Source organism: Macaca nemestrina, chromosome 12 (genome assembly GCF_043159975.1).
Source record: "Macaca nemestrina isolate mMacNem1 chromosome 12, mMacNem.hap1, whole genome shotgun sequence".
Taxonomy (NCBI): Eukaryota; Metazoa; Chordata; class Mammalia; order Primates; family Cercopithecidae; genus Macaca; species Macaca nemestrina.
The window spans coordinates 52779104-52791997 of record NC_092136.1 but is presented as its reverse complement, the minus strand read 5'-3'; the positions used below and the strand labels follow the sequence as shown (position 1 = coordinate 52791997).

General features: G+C 41.9%; 1 long non-coding RNA gene across 1 annotated transcript in view; it reads right to left on the bottom strand.

Moving 5' to 3' along the window:
• LOC105486899 (uncharacterized) overlaps positions 1–12098 on the bottom strand; it is a 54897-nt gene extending 42799 nt beyond the window's left edge. Inside the window, exons 1-2 of the long non-coding RNA XR_011610809.1 lie at positions 11707–12098; positions 4133–4279 (exon numbers count right to left, since the gene is read on the bottom strand). This is a non-coding gene — a long non-coding RNA (uncharacterized lncRNA). The remainder of the gene's footprint in view (positions 1–4132; positions 4280–11706) is intronic.
• Between the last annotated feature and the right edge of the window lie 796 nt (positions 12099–12894).

The following is a 12894-nucleotide window of genomic DNA, read 5'->3' as shown; positions in this document are numbered from 1 at the left end:
TCTCAAACATTTTTCTACTAAAGTTTTGGCTAACTTTCTCAAAACACTCTAATAATTAGCAGATGCTATCATTCTTTGGCCCTTCAGAAAATCAACAAACAAAATGCCGTGAGCATTCCAAAATAGTGTTGCCATGACCTTTGCTCTTGATTGTCTGCTTTGGCTTCAACCGGACCACTTCGACCTCTTGGTAGCCACTGCTTTGAGTGTGCTCTATTGTCAGGATTGTATTGGAAAAGCCATGTTTCATCTCCTGTCACAATTTTTCAAAGAAATTATTAAGATCTTGACCCCACTTGTTTTTGAAACAAGCTCATCTGGGCACAGTTGTTTGGCACCCATTGATGGGAAAAGTTCCTCAATTTTGATTTTTCAGTTAAAATTATGTAAACTGGGCTGGGCGTGGTTGCTCACCAGTGTAATCCCAGCACTTTGGGAGGCTGAGGCTGGCAGATAATTTGAGGTCAGGAGTTCAAGACCAGCCTGACCAACACGGTGAAACCCTGTCTCGACCAAAAATACAAAAAATTAGCCTTGTGTGGTGGTGTGCACCTGTAGTCCCAGCCACTCAGGAGGCTGAGGCAGGAGAATCACTTGAACCCAGGAGGTGGAGGTGGCAGTGAGCTGAGATCACACCACTGCACTCCAGCCTGGGTGACAGAGCGAGACTCCATCTCAAAAAGAAAAAAAAATTGTGTAAATTGAACCAATTGAGATGTTTATGGTGCTGGCTATTATTTGTGCTGTTAATTGTTGGTCCTCTTCAACTAGGCCCAAACAAGATGAATATTTTCCTTGCAAATTGATGTAGGTGGTCTCCCTCTGCAGGCTTCATTTTCAACATCATCTTGTCTCTTCTTAAAACAAGTTATCTATTTGTAAACTGCTGATTTCTTCGGGACATTGGCCCCATAAACTTTTCATAAAGCATCAATAATTTCACCATTCCTTCACCCAAGCTTCACCATACATTTGATGTTGGTTCTTTCTTCAATTTTAGCAAAATTCATGTTGCTCTGATAGGCTCTTTTTCAAACTGATATCTTTTTTTTTTTTTTTTTTTTTTTTTGAGATAGAGTCTTGCTCTGTCACCCAGGCTGGAGTGCAATAGTGCAATCTCAGCTCACTGCAAGCTCCGCCTCCTGGGTTCACGCCATTCTCCTGCCTCAGCCTCCTGAGTAGCTGGGACTACAGGCGCCCACCACCATGCCCGGCTAATTTTTTGTGTTTTTAGTAGAGACGGGGTTTCACGGTGTTAGCCAGGATGCTCTCAATCTCCTGACCTTGTGATCTCCCCGTCTTGGCCTCCCAAAGTGCTGGGACTACAGGCGTGAGCCACTGTGCCCAGCCCAAACTGATATCTTATCCTTTTCAGTGCCTTAAACTAGATCCTGTTCAGACATGTCATAACAAGCTAATATGAGTTTATTGTGATGCAAAAACGTTTTGAACTTCATGCATAGTTTTTTCATAATATGGATTTTCCATGAACTTTTTGAAGACCCCTTATATACACACACACATGTATACATAGGTATCTCTCCATATACACATGCATACATATACATTAAAAATAAAATCATGTACATATACACACATATGTACATATTGTACATGTTTTTTTCCGAACCGTTCAAGGATAACTTACATACATCATGCCCCTTCTCTATGCATATGTGCCCCTTTATTTTTACTATGTCGGTGTATGTTTCCTAAGCTCAAGGATATTATCTTATATAAATATACTACACTTATAAAATCCAGGAAATTTGACATTGATACACTATTATTATCTACAGTCCATATTTCAATATTACCAATTATTTCAATAGTATCTTTTATGGGGTTTTTTTTTCCAGTTCGGGGTTCAATCCAGAATTACACATTGCATTTTGTTAACAGCTTAAACTTCATGGTAGAGAAGAGAGATTTACACTTAAAATTTCTTACTATATAATACAGCAAGTAACATCAGAAAGATGTCATCTGATCTTAAATATATTATTCATCATTCCCAAAATTTATAAGGCAAAGTTTTCAATTAAAAATGTCCTCAAAAGTTGATATGGTTTGGCTCTGTGTCCCCACCTAAATCTCATCTCAAATTGTAATCCCCATGTGTTGAGAGAAGGACCTGGTGGGAGGTGATTGGATCATGAGGGCAGTTTCCCCCATGCTGTTCTCATAATAGTGTGGGAGTTCTCATGAGATCTGATGGTTTTAAAAGTGTTTGTCGGGTCCCCGCTTCTCTCTTTCTCTCTCTTGCCACCATATAAGACATATCTTGCTTCCCCTTCACCTTCTGCCACAATTGTAAGTTTCCAGAGGCCTCCCCAGACATGTGGAGCACTTTTGTTTGAGGAAAGTAACCTACATCAACTTTGTGATGTGAGAAACACTATTCTTGGTAATGTCTTCTTAGGAGGTGGCCAACAAATGCTTGTAGTGTAAATAAATGAATGTATAAATGAATGATTATTTCTCACTTGGATTACTGCAAAAGACTTTTGGCTGGTCTTACTGCTTACTCTTCACCCACTTTGTTTTGTCTCAGTCCAGCAACCAGAATGACTTTTTTTCTTTTTGAGACAGAGTCTCACTCTGTCACCAAGGCTACAGTTCAGTGTGATCATGGCTCACCACAGTCTTGACCTCCTTGGGCTCAAATGATCCTCTCACCCCAGCCTCCCAAGTAGCATGAACCATCATGCCTGGCTAATTTTTGTATTTCTTTTTTTTTTGTAGAGATGGGGTTTTGCCATATTATAGAATTATCTTTTCAAGAATATAAGTCAGAGTGTGTCCCTGTTCACCTCAATAACCTCTATGGTTTTCCCACTAATTCAGAATAAGAGCCAGCATCTTCAAAATGACCTACAAGGCCCTGTATGATTTACCTTTGGAGACTGCCCCATGCCCATCTGCCCTCCCTCTAATATTACCTTTTCCTACTGCCTCCCTTCCCACCCTTTGTGCCACGGTTCCAGCAATACTGGCATCCTTGTGGTTCCTTGCAGGTGTTAGGTGCACTGCTGCCCCAGGGCCTTTGCACTTGCTATAATTCTGCTCTTTCCCTATATAGTCACCTGGCTTGTCCCTTACTTTTTTCAGGTCTTTGTTCAAATATTAACCTGCTCCCCCTACATTCATGCTCCTCCGTGTCTGCTCTGCTCACCAGGAGGTTTCTTTTTGTGCATTTATCCTCCTTCTCCCCATCTAAGTGGATATTGGGGTCTGTACAGCATTTTTAGACTACTTACAGCTGTGGAAAGTTGAGAATCCAAATTCCTGATTTCTCTCTTCAATTTCTGCCTGCAAGCCAACCAATGCTTTCTAAACTCATCTCTTGACTTTAATTCCTTGTCAAATGCAGCCAATGGCAACATATTATCTAAACTCTTCCCCTAGACTAGGGGTCAGCAAATAGCCAACAGACCAAATCCAGAGTACTATCTGTTTTTGTAAATAAAGTTTTATTTGAACACAACCATGTTCATTTGTTTACATATTGTTTATGGCTGTTTTCATGCTACAATGGTAGAGTCGAGTAGTTGCAAAAGAGTCTGTATGTCCAATAAAGCTGAAAATATTCATTATCTGGCTTTTTATGGAAAAGTTGGCTGGCCTCTGTGTTAAATGTATAAACTCAGTTGGCTCATGGTCTGCCTTCCAAGTTATCACCAGTCTTACTTCATTAAACTTTTTGCCACTGCATATCATGGATTTCCATCTATCCAGCCTAACTGGTAAGCTAATGCCACATCTCTTAGATTTTTTAAAACTATTGCAATATTTCACTCCTGCTGTTAGTCAGGATAATTGACAGCAGCTGCTACAATCAAGATCTCAGGGGTTTTGATCTCCAGGTAAGCGGATGACAGTTTGTTTACTGCTCATGCAAAGTCAGAAGTCGGGTGGGCAACCATCCTCCATCTTGTAGCTATACTGTCTTGGAAGATGTGACCTCCAGGGTCACTGTAGCAAGTTAAGAGGGAGATACAGGAAGAATATAATTCTCAGCTGCCTTTCCTTTTATTGGCCAGAACTAGTTATAAGTCCCAGATCTAAATAGAAGAGGGGCTGAGAAATTTAGAAGAACACTTAATGTTTGATGAGTTCTATGATCATTTACCTCCAAACAAGACGGGATCGTAACTCATTCCTGTAAGAGCCTCTTGGAGGATTCACATGGGATGGCCTTCCACAGCTCTTCCAGAAGGCCTGGAGGTCTTTTTTCATACACAGCTAACACAGGGAGTTTCTTTTAACTTGAGAGCTCCTAGTGCATAGGAAAAAATAATTGAATAAAGGATAAGGGTGCGAGTGAAGAAAGCAGGTTGCTGAAGTAAAGACCTGTGAGAAGGAAAGGGATACTTGAAGTCAAGAAGAAGGGTAGCCACTGGAAGGTCGAGGAGGGTGGATCACCTGAGGTCAGGAGTTTGAGACCAGCCTGGCCAATATGGTGAAACCCTGTCTCTACTAAAAATACAAAAATTAGCCAGGCGTGGTGGCAGGCGCCTGTAATCCCAGCTACTTAGGAAGCTGAGGCAGGAGAATTGCTTGAACCTGGGAGGCAGAGGTTGCAGTGAGCCGAGATCACACCATCACACTCCAGCCTGGGGGACAAGAGTGAGACTTCATCTGAAAAAAAATAAATGAGGAAGAAGGGTAGCCAAATGAGACCAAAGGTCTGCAGAAGCCTGTGAACTACACTGCTTTTCAGAGCACAAGCACCATTTAAATCCAAGCTATCATTATAACTACAAAGCTATTTACTTATTTTAATACAGTATTATTTAATACAGTGAATCAAGCATTTTATGACTTGAAGTAACTTCAGAAATAAAGGTTGGCTTTCTCTGTCATTGAAGACAGGTTCAGAGTTCATTTCTGCTTAACAGATCAAGGTAGTAAATTGTATTTTCTATCAGAAAGAAGTGTTTAGAGAGCTCTAGGAGGAGGGCTGGGTCTTTGGCCTGAGCAACAGGAATCTGGGCTCAGTGCCCAGATCTCTCTCTCTTTCTCTCTCTTTTTTTTCCCCCCTGTTCATGACCCTTAGAAGTCACAGAAACCTTCCTGGAAGCTCAGTTTCTCTCTTTGAAACAATCACCACTTGCCTCCCTTGGCAAGTTGTATGATTAATAATGACACAGTGTTAGCAAAGTTTCTTTGAGGTCTTTGGATGAAAGACAACCTATAAACTCTGCTGAAGATTTACTGTTTTATTAAAGGAATAGCTACATATAGCACTCCACTAATAAATGTTGACAAAGGTAAACATTCTTCACTCATCCCAGCAAGAGCAGGTTATTCATCTATTGCAAGTACAGTGAGGGAGGGTGTGTTCCAAGGTCATAAAAATTTCTATTAATATTGTCCAGAAATGTATTTTGGATCTATACATTGTTACCTGGAGTTGAATTAATGGAGTCAGTCATCTAGACTTACAGGTGTTAGGTGCACTGAATAGGTGAATATTGAATAATGAACAAAGCAAGCATGTGGCCTAGCTTTGTCCCTTGACTTGGGTTTGTAAAGAGTAACATGGATTGCTACTCAAAAAATTAAAACCAGAATTCTGGTAAAACAGGAAAAAGCTTCAAGATGAATATGGATCATTTTGCCAGGACTGGATTTGCAGAGTATCCTGACAAATTAGACAGGAAGACATATGTTGGCCATAAAGGAAGGTTCTAGAGAGATTTCAGATCTGCCATTATTTACTAATATCCAGGTTTCTCACCAACTTAGTCAATTTACAGAGGCCTGAACACACCCACATCTGTGTTGCCTGGGAATTTTAGGTAATTTCTCTGGTTATGTGGGAAAAGTTAAGGAATAAGAGTCTAGGAAACTATTAGCTCTGTCATTAACTGTGCAATCTTGAGCAAACTATTTTCTAGGCCTCAGATACCTTATCTGTAAAATGAAAGCATTGAACTAACAATAAAACTAACCATTTACTGAGCATATACTAAGTACTAAGCTCTTTGCTATATACTGTATGTACTTTATCTTATTTAATTATCTGAGGTAGGTGATATTACTTTCATTTAACAGAGGAAACTGTGGCTCAGAGAGTTTGCAAAATATTTTATGCATAGTCATTTATTTGATAAATATTTACTAAGCATCTTCTATGTATCTTATGTCAAGAGTTAAGGGTTGACATTTAGCCCTCATCCTCAATGAACTCACAATAGGAGTCATAACTAGAAGACGGAAGCCTGAGTATGTGAGCTTAGGCAGGTCTAAGCTCTTAGCCTTTTCAATGCACTGGATCAGAATACAAACATGCTGATGTTTCTTCCATCTAAATGAACAAATGGCTTCTCTCAATCCCACTTTTCCCACCAGCTTCCACCCCATTTAGATGCTTCTCATTGCAGCGCTCCTATGAGTTGTCTGTACTGCTTGTCTCCAATGCCTGTCCTATTTTCTCTTAAACTCACCCCACTCAGGCTTTTGCCCCCACCACACACCCAAGTCTTATCATGGACATCAAGGATCTTCACACACTAAATCTAATGGGTAACTCCCACTCCTCATCTTACTTGAGTATCAGTGGCATTTGACACAGTTGATCCCCTTTCTCCTTGCTATATTTTCTCTTCACTTGGCTTCTAGGACTTCCCCTTTCTCTTAGTTTCTTTCCTATCTCCTTGGTTGCTCTTTATCAGTCTTATTTGATGGTGTTTCCTTTCTCATAGATTCTTAGCGTTGTAATATTCCAGGACTTGGCCCTCTTCTTTGTCTACACTGACTCCCTTGGTGATAGCACCCAGTTTAGAACTCTTTAATATCATCTGTATGCGGATGACTCCCAAACTTGTGTCTTTGGCCCAAACCTCTCTCTCAGATTTCAAATGTAAGAAACAACTCCCACTTGCCATCTCCACTTGAACATAATAGACACCCAGCATCAGCATGTTCAAATGTGAACCTACGGTCTTTTCTCTAAAACCTGTTCTGCTTACAGCCTTCTCCATCTTAGATGATTGCAACTTTACCTTCTAGTTCCTCAAAACCAAATCCTTGCCTCATTCTTCACGCCTCTCTTGCTTACGTACTCCATGGCCATTCCATTAGGAAACGCATTTGGCTTTATCTTCAAAATGTATTTAAAGACTGATCAATTCTCACCACTCCTACTACTATATCACCCTGGTCTAAGCCATCATTAACTCTTAGCTGGGCATCTACCCTGTGCTGGGCTTTGTGCCAGATGCCAGGAATGTAGATAAACAGGACACAGTCCCTGCCCACAGAGCGTACACAGTCTAGTGAGAAGACAGATATAAAACTTGATAATCATAATGCATTATGATAAGTGCTGTGGTAGAGTCACGGAAGTTTAGAAGATGGTATGTCATCTTTATATCCCTTTCAGCTCAGATGTTAAAGCTGCTCGCCTTAGTCCTATATCTTTAAGCTAAGTTGACCCACAATGTACTAAACACCTTAAAGCTAATTAAAACAAGTCTTGGGTTCCATTCACAAATACCGGACCCATTCATTTACAATACTTCAGTACTTGTCTTTCTACTTTTATTTTTGCCTTCTCTTCCTTGTATTATGCTCATCCATGAGCTTAGAGGTAGAACTCAGAATTCTCCAGCACTGACGTTCAGTGTGTGTTTCCCAGGATTGGCCTGCATTCACCCTTCTTCTCCTGGTAACTTTTAACAAATTGCCCACTGTACCTGCTCCAGCCCCACAGACTCAGACCCAGTGGCCTGACTGGTGCTCAGTCCGTGGAAGATGACGATAGCAATATACCTTGATGACATCTCAAATTCCCATGGAATTAACCAGGTTGGTGCTTAATTAAGAACAATTGGCCTTGGCACCCTTAGTATGAGAAATATCTAGGTATCCATCTGTTCCATCTGATTTTCACTGCTTCCCCTTAATCCAAGTTCTCTCCTTTCCTTCTTTCTCTCCCGAAAGTCTAATTTGTACATGGTTTTCCATACACATTTTTTTAAAGTACTGCCCTGGCTACATCATTCTTCAGGCAAAAGTCTTCCAGGGTTCTTTATTGACTACCAGATAAAATTCATATTCATTACCAATCAAGGCCCTCCATACTTGGACTCAAACTTTCCCTTCTTATCTCCCAGCATACTTGTATATAGCCATGACCTATCTACGCACGGAGCCCACAACCTGCACACCCTTTCCCACCTTCCTCTTCTGCTCTCTCCACCGCCGGGCATGCTCTTCTCCCCTTCATTCACTGAGACAATATCTTCAAGGCCCAAGCTAACTTTCTCCTCCATCTTGCCCACTGTGGCCCACAAATCTCTGCCTACTCTGAAGTTACAGCCCTTTGGCCTATATTCACTAGCAATGAGTCATGTCCATCCCTCTTCATAACATCTCTTGCAATGTAGTCCTTATTGTTTTATTTTCCTACTCTTATACTGCTATTGATCCTTTTGTCAGCTATGTCTTCTCCTTTGGGCTATGTCATGAACCTGTGCAGTGGGAAAGCACAGACTTTGGAGTGAGATATGGGTTGTATGCCAGCTGTCTTATCGATTAGATATGTGACTTTGAGCAAGCCATTTATGCAGCCTCAGGTTCCTCATCTATAAAATGGGGATAATAAGTATCTCAAAAGACTGTTGTGAAAATCAGATAAGATAGCATGTGTGAAATTGCTTAAGGTGCATGGTACATAGTGTTTTTTCCCTTTTCGTGTCCCACATGGAGCTTTATACATAGCATGGCTTGAAAATCTATTGATTTAATTTTGAAACAATATGTCTATAATTACCTTGAATTATGAACAATTAGAGAACACCCATTTCTGCCATATACATTAGTGCCACAAAACACCTAGAAATAATGGGTACATTGTATCCTTTTTAATGCATAACTGGATTTGCAAAAGGAAAAGAAAAAAGGAAGGAAATGCTCCGTGTCCACAAATGGAGCGTGAGCTGATAAAAGGAGTTGCAAGGAGTATCTGATATTTCGGCTGTCCTTGGGGGCAAGGTTGTCCATTTGGGGTTTCATTGCTCATTCAGGAACAAGACCTCAAACTGAGAAGCCTGCATAAGCCAATACCTTTTAAAGGCACATTTGGGGAAATTCTGCTTTGCTGTAAAGGGCTCTGGGTAGGAAAAAATGTTTTCCTTCTGAAAAATCATAGCAAACATCCAATTGTAACTAAAGGATTATACCCACAGCGGGTCTTATACCATAAGGGTTTGAAGTTCAAAAAATATTCTGGGGGACAGAGTCTCTATTGCCCAGACTGGAGTGCAGTGGCACAATCAAAGCTCACTGCAACCTCCTCCTCCTGGGCTCAAGCAATCCTCCTACCTCAGCTTCCCGAATAGCTGGGACTACAAGCATGTGCCATCATGCCTGGCTATTTTTTGCAATTTTTCTAGAGACAGGGTTTTGCCATGTTGCCCAGGCTGGTCTCGAACTCCTGGATTCAAGTGATCTGCCCACCTTGGCCTCCCAAGGTGTTGGGATTACAGCCATGAGCCACCACACCCAGGGAGGTTCTAATTTATATTACTTGAGTGTGGGGGAGGTCATCCCCAATAATTCAACATAAGAAACAACTTGAGCTGATAACAAGGTTAGCAGAAGCAAATGAGAAAACCTTTTTGAAGAGATACTCTTAACCCAAGCTGCACAGAAATTCCATAAACCTCATCGAACATCAACCCACACACCAAAACTGTGAAACACACATAGAAACAATCTCACAGGAAACAGCAGACATAAAAAAAAAATAAGCAAAGCAGCAACCACAAAAGCAGCAGAATTAGACCCCCAAGTTAGCAATATTTACTGCAGTGGTTGGACCCGGGTCTGTCTTCAAGGAGCATTCAATCAGACTGGGAAACAATTCATTAACAGTCTAAAGCAATACAGACAAAACCCAATTTAAGAATGGCCCAGGTTCCACAAGGTAGTTAGAATATGCTGTTCAGCAATCAGAATGTCATTTTCCTTAGAAAACAATGTTTTACCCAGTAGATCACAAAAGCTTTTGGAATTCACAGGTCAGAACCTCTTGAGGACACCGAGGCACAGTTTCCAGCACAAATTTGTGCTCCATAATCACTGGCTAAATGAATTCATAAATGAATGAATGAGGTAGCTAAATCTGACACAAGTTCCAGTACCGCAGAACACGAGGCCAAGGAGTGAAGAGGAAGGAGGAGAAACAAATATTACCGTATTTCCAAGGCACAAGCCCAGCTGTCTGGAAAGCTTCTGAATAGATACAGTTTGCATCAGACACTCTTCCACCTGCCCATTGTAGATACTGGAGATTATCTCACTGATCCTAAACCCCGGAGTCACTGAGGCTGTCTACACCTAAATGCCCCCCTGCTCTGAATGCCCATCTTCTCAGTGCTGGGATCTTAGCTCCATGTTCTTGGAAAGCAAATAGAGTGAGGATCAGGGTAAGATGTAAGATATGAACAGCCATTTACCCCTCAGAGATGTCTGTAACTCTAAAGGATGCTTGTTTCCCCAAATGAATCTCTAATTCTTGTGACAAAGTGAAATAAATGTATTCCAGCTATGTGGTCATGATGGACTAGGACTGAAAACCTTTGCCCAGGCTCACCTTCCTGAGGTCCATCCTTGGGGTCTTCATTCATTCACTCATTCCTTCAGCAAAGTGTATGGACTGCCTACTTTTTTTAGGCTCTGTCTACCTACTTCTGTTTCAGGCCCTGGAGAGGCAGCAGTAAACAAGACACTATAGCCATGCTCCTATGGAGTTTTCATTCTAGGTAAATGGACAAATAATAATAAAAGAAAACACATGGACAGGATATATGCAGAGTGATACATGCTACTTAAAAGAACAACAAAACAGGGAGAAGTAAGAGGGAGCAGCCCTCCCTTCCTCTCATTTAAAAAAAAATCAAAGCATGGATTCCTTTTTATTGCTTCCCCCGTGTTTTGTTTGTTTGTTTGTTTTTTGTTTTTTGTTTTTGAGATGGAGTTTTGGTCTTGTTGTCTAGGCTGGAGTGCAATGGCGCGATCTCAGCTCATTGCAACTTCTGCCTCCTGGGTTCAAGCAATTCTCCTGCCTCAGCCTCCTGAACAGCTGGGATTACAGGTGCGCACCACCACACTGGGCTACTTTTTTGTATTTTTAGTAGAGACGGGGTTTCACCATGTTGGCCAGGCTGGTCTCAAACTCCTGACCTCAGGTGATCCACCCACCTCGGCCTACCAAAGTGCTGGGATTACAGGCTTGAGCCACCACGCCCAGCTGCTCCTCCCATGTTTCTGTCTTCCCTACCACCTCTGAGGAACCCACAGTTTTTTTTGTTTGTTTGTTTTAAGCTTCTGGTTTTTTTTTTTTTTTTTTTTTTTGAGCTTCCTCTCTTGGTAGCTGAGTCTGTTGACTCAGGGAGGGAGGAGTGAGTATATAGAGGTGTTGAAATATTTGTAGAAATGTCTTAACCTGCACTGATAACTGCCATCACACTATCTGATTCCTTAGTGGTTCACTCACACACACTCCAGCAAAGTTCTTTCTCTATGTGAGTTTTAAGGGTCTGCCTATCAGTGGACTCATCTTAGCCTCCCTATTAATTTCAGCATAGAAAAAGAAGTTTTCCCACATGTAACCTTTGGAAACAAAGGCAGAGCTTGAGCAGTGATCGAGGCAGTGATTAAGCAGTCAGAAATAAAACGTGAGCTTGCATTCACCTCTGCCGGTGGTAGCCTGAGCTTCTTCCTGTAGACTGTTGACAAAGAAACTTGAGAAGGCAAAAAACCTTTTCAATAGCAAGAGGATGCTGTGAAGTGCAGGGAGGACCACATTATGTTGATGACGGATGAGTGGATCCCTCTCCGCTGAGTGTGCCAGGTTGGAGCCCAACCATTAGAGAGAGCTTAATCTGCCCAGAGATCTCAACAGCTCCAGATGCTGAAAGAGAAGCCTCCTCTTCCTGCCTCCTCAGAGGGCTGTTCTCCTGGAGAAGCCACCTGGCGTCTGTGTAGTGTTCAGAAACTGCAGGAGTGATTGCTCCTCCTCCTCTCTGGCTGGCAGCCTTTGGGGTGCCAAGCATGAATCCAACCTGGAGTTCTCATGCTGCAAGCTTCCCTGGTGTCCTGGTCACAGCAGTCCACAGTTGTTCTAACATCGTGGAAGAAAAAGTCTTTTATACTTGAAAACTCATAGTGAGGAGAGCTTAAACTTTCTCCCTGTGCAGAAAAGAAAAAAGTGGATCCTGTTTTTAAATGGATTTCCTCATAGAATCTTTCGATGTGTTAATTCCAGGTCTTGGTCTACAGTTTGAGAATAAAAATACCAACAAATCAGTGTCCCTTGTGAAGGACTTCTCTCGATCTCTGCCACACCTCTGTCTGTCCCTGTCTCTGTTGTCTCTCTCACATGTCTTCCCCACGCCCTCTGTGTTTTGTTTTGCTTGTTTTGTTTTGAGACAGGGTCTCTGTCACCCAGGTGGAGTGCATTGGCTCTGTCACAGCTCACTGCAGCCTCAACTCCCTGGGCTCAAGTGATCCTCCTGCCTCAGCCTCCCAAGTAGCTGGGACTACAGGTGTGTGCCACCACACCCAGCTAATTTCTTCTTTTTTTGTAAAGACAGGGTCTCACTATGTTGCCTAAGATGGTTTTAAACTCCTGGGCTCCAGCAATCCTCCCATCTTGGCCTCCCAAAGCGCTGGAACTACAGGCCTGAGCCACTGTGCCTGGCTTCTGCTCTGTGTTGAACCCACTGTATTTCTGCCCATTCTATTCCATGTATTGTCCCCCTCCTCTCTGCCCCTACCATCCCTATCCACACTTTCAACATCTCCCACTAGTGCCATCAGCCTCCTAACAAGCATTCATCTCTGTGCTTTTATATGGGTTTTTTTTTTTAAGTCTATCCT